Consider the following 6556-nt stretch of genomic DNA (forward strand, 5'->3'; position numbering starts at 1 on the left):
TGAGACCACTATGTGGGTGGCTACTGACTCTTCTATAGATAGAGGTAGTAAGTTAAGAATGTAATTGATAATAGTTAACAAATTTCGAGGATGAAATTTTTGTAAAAAGGGGAGAATGTAGTAATCCTGAAAAAAAAAATTAAAATTAAAATTAAAAAAAATCATTATTAAAAAAATTAAAATTAAAATTAAAAATTAAAAATTAAAAAATTAAAAAAATTAATTAATTAATATTATTAATTAATTAATATAATATAATAATAATATAAATATTATAATAATATGTTATATGGATAAGGAGGAGATTCAATCCTGAGATTTCTCAAGATTGAATTTACAGAGGGTTGCCTCTGAAGCTGTGCAGGACTCCTCTGTTCTCCTCGTCTCCCCTCTCCCACTCTCCTCCATCTCGTCTTTGTTATTCAGCCAATCAAAAATTCGAAAATACCGTTGGATTCTACTCGCTGCTACCAACTTTTCTACTGGGGTACCAATCCTAAATCGGGGGTAAGTTTGATAATTTAGGCTTTTATTAGGCTATTTAGGGTATTAAAAACTTAGGGAAAATTTAGGAAAAGTTACTCTAGGAATTATGATGAATAATATGGTGAAATTTGAATTTCAAGGTTTAGGGGTTTTTGAACGCCAGGGGCGTAGGCCGAAGTGTTAGTGGGCTTTTTCAGGAATCAGGCAAAGGGATTAAGTTAAGTCAGTAATTTTATAAAAACTTAAATCAATTTAATTATTATGTTTATATAAATTTATTTATTTATTTATTTATTCATTTGGGAATTTAAAGGCTATTTTGAAAACCAACCGTTTGAAATGGATTTTACAAACCTAGGATATATGGTATGGTATTTTTGAATAAAATGAACGGTGGAAAGCTGGTTTGTTTATATGGATATGTTAAAATGTGAAAAAAAATCGTGTGGCAGATGATTTAATTTGTATGGATTATTGTATATCTGGATTTTGGATTTTGAAATACTAAATTGTCTGTGAAATACTAAATTGTTTGAGAAATACTGGAAATGCTTGTGAAAATACTGGAACTATTTATGAAATGCAGGAGTTTGAACTAACAGCCAATGGCCAAGTATTATTTGATTAGCCAAGGGCTAGGATTATTATTTGACGGCCGAGGGCTGAGTTTTAATTGATGGCTATATGCCGAATTGTATTTTGTGGTCGGGGGCCAGGTTTTTGGAATAACAGGAAATATATGTGAATTAAAGATAGTTAGAACTCTGGTAATGTAATTCAAGGATTTTATATTTTATTTCTGCTGCGTATGTATGTTTTATATTTGATGAATAAGGTATTAGGTACACTGACGTCACTAAAATAGCACTCCGGGCCCACGTGACGGGTTGGGGTTGTTACAACTTGTCTCTAGAGATCCGCATCCCAAGAATCTGCTTTGCTGGAACCAAGTCTTTCATATCAAGTTCCTCTGACAGTTGCTGCTTCAATTTTCTAATCTCTTCTATATCTAATCCTGCGACTAGCATATCATCAGCATATAATAGTAGAATAATATACCTAGCACGATATCTTTTGAAATAGCAGCAGTGGTCGGCATTGCACTTCTGAAAATTGTTCCTTTGCATACAACTGTCAAATTTCTTGTACCATTGTCTAAGAGCATGTTTGAGACCATACAAACTCTTTTTCAATTTGCATACAAGATTCTCTTTACCTTTTTCTAAGAAACCTTCTGACTGTTGCATATAGATTTCCTCATTAAGATCATCGTGAAGAAATGTCGTCTTCACGTCCAACTGTTCAAGATGTAAACCCTTTAAGGCAACAATACTTAGAACATATTTGATCGTTGTCAGCTTCACAACTGGTGCAAAAATGTCGGTGTAGTCAATTCCTCCCTTCTGCTTGAAGCCTTTAACTACCAACCGAGCCTTGTACCTCCTGGATCCATCATGTTTTTCTTTGATCCTGTAAACCCATTTGTTGTGAAAAGTCTTCTTACCATTGGGCAACTTAGCTAGTTCCCATATTTTGTTGGAGTTAAGAGACTTCATCTCATCTTTCATCGCAAGCTCTCACTTGCTTGCATCTCCTACTTGACATGCTTCAATATAGCATTCAGGTTCTCCTCCATATTTAAGAAGTAAATGGTTCACATACCTCTTGTTTGGTACGTGTTGCCGAAAAGATCTCCTAAGCTCTGGTGCTGGAGCAGGAAGTGGTGGTGCAAATATCTGCTCCATATGTTTCTCTGCCTGAGGAATCTCAATAGTCTGCTAAGGATTCTCTGTGTTCTGCTGACATGTCCTTACACCTTCTAAAACATCATCCACATCTACAAAGGTTGTTTCAGACTCTGTTGTATGTTTATCCTTGTACATCATCTTTTCATCAAAAATCACATCTCTACTTTTAATCACCTTTTTGTTTTCATCATCCCAAATGCGATATCCAAATTCATCTCCACCATAACCAATGAAAGTGCATTTCTGGAATTTTGAATCCAGCTTATTCCTAACATGATTATGTAAATATACGACATAAGCAAAAACTTTCAAATGTGAAAGTCTTACCTCTTTGTTACTCCAAACTTCTTCAGGTAGACTATAATCCAATGGTACTGAAGGACTTTTATTAATCAAATAGGTTGTTGTGTTGACTGTTTCTGCCCAGAACATCTTTGGCAAGCCTGACTGCATACGCATGCTTCTAGCTTTCTCTGTCAACGTTCTATTCATATGCTCAGCTACGCCGTTGTGTTGAGGCATACCTAGCACAGTTATTTCCATTCTGATACCATGTTCACAGCAGAATTTCTTGAACTCAGTGTCAACATACTCACCACCGTTATCTGTTCTCAGTTTCTTGATTTTCAAACTAGTTTCGTTTTCTACCATCGCTTTTTAAATTTTAAAAGCATAAAAAACATCAAATTTATACTTCAGGAAGTAAACTCATACCTTCCATGAATGATCATTGATAAATGTGATGAAGTAATGCTTTCCTCCTGTACACGAAATGGTTGTTGGTCCCCTTACATCTGAATGGACTAGCTCAAGTCTCTCCTTCTTCAGGGTACTGATGTTTGTCTAGAAACTGACTCTATTCTGTTTCCCAAATATGCAATCCTCATATGTATCAATCTTTACCGATTGTAAATCACTTAACTTACCCTTTGAGTGCATCACCTTAAGTCCTTTCTCACTCAGGTGTCCGAGTCGTTGATGCCATAAGTTACTATCATCATTTCCTGTAGCAACTGTAATAGATATACATGTATTAGGAGTTACATAAAGAGTACCACTTTTCTTACCTCGAGCAATTGCCAATGCACCCTTCAAGATCTTCCATTCATCACCAATGAAAAATGTGTTAAAACCTTCATCTGCCAATTGTCCGACGAGATCAAATTCTTCCTCAGGTCTGAAATATACCTAACTTCTCTTAGTTTCCATACTGACCCATTCATTTTGATCTTTACTGTCCCCTTACCGGCAATGTCGCACGGTTGATCATTGTCCAGATAAACTTTACTGAAATTACCTGATGTATACTCCTCCAGGAAATCTCTGCTGCAAGTAGCATGAAATGAAGCTCCAGAGTCTAACACCCAAGACTCCTTTTTGCTCTTCAAAGAGCAGATCAACAAATCATCATTTTCGGAAGCAATATTTGCTTCTGTATTTGCCCTCGTCTCGTATTCTTTCTTCTGACTTCTACACTAGTTTTTGTAATGACCAGTTTTTCCACAGTTCCAGCACTCTATAACTTTTGTACTTTGGGAACTTGTGTCTTTAGTACCTCTGGGATTTTTGGATTTAGACTGCCTGAGCCTAGATCTGCCGCGGTTGTTTGATCGTCCATGCCTGTTTCCTCTACCTTGACTCTCTACGTTCAAGGCTGAACTCGAAGTGGAGTCATGGTTTGACTGCATTCTGATTTCCTCTGACAAAATCATGTTGACGACCTCATCATATACAAGCTTTGATTTTCCTGCGAAGCTACTGATGGCAGTAACGACACCATTCCAACTTTCGGGCAACTGATTGAGAATCAATAGGGCCTGAATTTCATCATCAAATGTTATCTCGACTGAGGCGAGTTGATCCGACAACTCATTGAAATTATTCAAATGGCTACTGAAACTTTTACCTACACACATGCTCATCGTAAATAGTATTTTCATGAGATGTACCTTGTTTGCGGCTGAAGGCTGCTCGTACATATTAGAGAGCACATCCATCAGAGACTTGGTGGATGTTATATGCTTGACATTGAACACAGCAGATTTCGACAACGTCATTTTGATGGCTCCGAGACCTTTTCGATCAAGTGACTCCCACTCGTCCTCTTTCATGGATGTTGGCTTACCCTTCAACGGTAAGTGTAAATCCTTCCCAAACAAATTATTTTCTATTTGCATCTTCAAAAAACCGAAATTGTTTCCGTTGAACATTTCACTTTTTGAGCTCTTTTCATTCGACAACTCGATTCGCTGATCTAGAGATGGAATTACCTCAAATGAATAGCACGGTTGGATCCGGAACGATCGAAAACCCTAGAAATGGTTCAAGTCGCTCGAAAAATGAACCCAAAACGACTCTGAAAAGCTCAGTCAAAGTAATGGTCAAACCTAGTTAAATTGGTCAACTATGCTGACGTGGCAATGGGGCCCACCTACTAACGTGGCACCTCGCTGATGTGGCACTCTGATGGGGTGTTGAGGCAGAGGGTCGGATCTGGGTCAGGGACCAGTTCTCGGGTTAACCCGATATGAGGGTGTATCCAGGTCGGGTCGGGTTGAGGCAGTCCGTGCGAGGAAGATGCATGCAATCGCGTGCGACGCATGAGGAGCTGGTCATTAGCGTGTGACTGGCGCGTGTCGAAGTGTCTTGCTCCGGCAAGGCGCTTGAGGCTTCTTCTGGACTCCGTTCGAGCTTCGGCTTACATGGTTCTCTTCGTCTCGACGAGCTGAATATGATGATGGCCTCAAAACTTAGTTTCGATTCACTAGATAGAGCTCCAATTTCGGGATCACTTCCGATCTGACTTTTCTACTCCAACCGACCTTTGATACCACTTGTTAGGAACCTATGAGCAACCAGAAAGATATGACACCAGAAATTTAACGTGGTTCGGTCAATATCGACCTATGTCCACAGAGCACACACCACAAATTCACTATTTGCTATAAAATTACAATTCTCACTCTCTGTCTCCCTCTCTTCCTCCTCTCTTTCTCCTCTCTACTCTCTGAGCTTCTCACTTGTATCTCTTACATTCCTCAGCTCTCTATTTATAGAGCTGATATTTAATCAATATTTAATACATTAAATTACAAATTTGGGAGTTTCATCCATCAAGATAAAATCAAAATGAATGGAGAGATAAATGTAAACCGCGTTTCCAACTCATCACGCATTTCTAGCTTATGGCTCTCCTGTCTCCAGCTACAAGAACATCGTGACACTTGAATGCACTTCCTTAACACCTAATACTGGTTTATTTATTATCTCAATCCTATATATATATTTTGATAAAATATGAAGATAGTTCATTAAGTTGGTTAAGTCACCTAACATACCGTCTTAACAATAATCCCAAGACTTGAGAGGATTGATCATAAGGTTTTGCATTATAAAATATAAAAATGTTTTAACTTGTTATATCCAAATGTCATTTTTTATACTAAGACTTTGAACAAAATATATACCAAAAAAAAGTGTATAGATGAAAAGTTAATGGGGAAAAAAAATTAAAAGGGAATAAATGGTATACTTTGTGAGGAATGATACATAAGAGAAAAAGTACTAAATATGACACATAAAATATGGACAAAAGATTTTAGTGTCAGGTTTGTTGAAAAATTGTGGAGCACCCTTAGGTTTCAAAATTCCTATGTGTATGAAGAAGTTTAGCAAAAAGATATTGAACTATTGAAATTACAAAAATCTCATGAATTTCTCTTGGTCTTAGGTTTTTTGGACACTTACATCCCCTCCTTAATTTGTCTTTTTGTCAAATATTATGGGAGGTGTACGTTGTTTTACAAAATACTAATGTTATGTTTGGGAGCATGAATTTTAAACCTTAAATTTAGATTTAGGTGAATTTGGACAAATTTCAATACAATTTTGTATTAGATTTAATCCAAACCCAATACAAATCATAATTCAAAAACTCTCCAAACATGAGGTAAGAGAGATCATAGAAATTTTGAGATCGTAGAATATTTTAACATCTTTTTGTCAAACATAAATATTAATGTATTTTGCCTAATAATTTATGATTAGATAAGAATGTGTTATGAAAAGTTACATCATTAACCTATGTTTCTGTATTTTTCCCAGCCACATGCTTTAAGCCTAATTAAACAATTACCCATTCTAAATTTATAGAACTACTTTGACGGCTCTTTATCATGTATTGGTGCATTTTTCCGAGTTATACATGTTTAAGACTTTTGACACATAATATCATAATAATAACATGAATTAAATTATATAGGACCACTTTAAATGAGATCTTATGTGTCTAAAAATATAAATTCAAAGCTATGTCACTTGAA

Source organism: Malania oleifera, chromosome 12, assembly GCF_029873635.1.
Source record: "Malania oleifera isolate guangnan ecotype guangnan chromosome 12, ASM2987363v1, whole genome shotgun sequence".
Lineage (NCBI taxonomy): Eukaryota > Viridiplantae > Streptophyta > Magnoliopsida > Santalales > Ximeniaceae > Malania > Malania oleifera.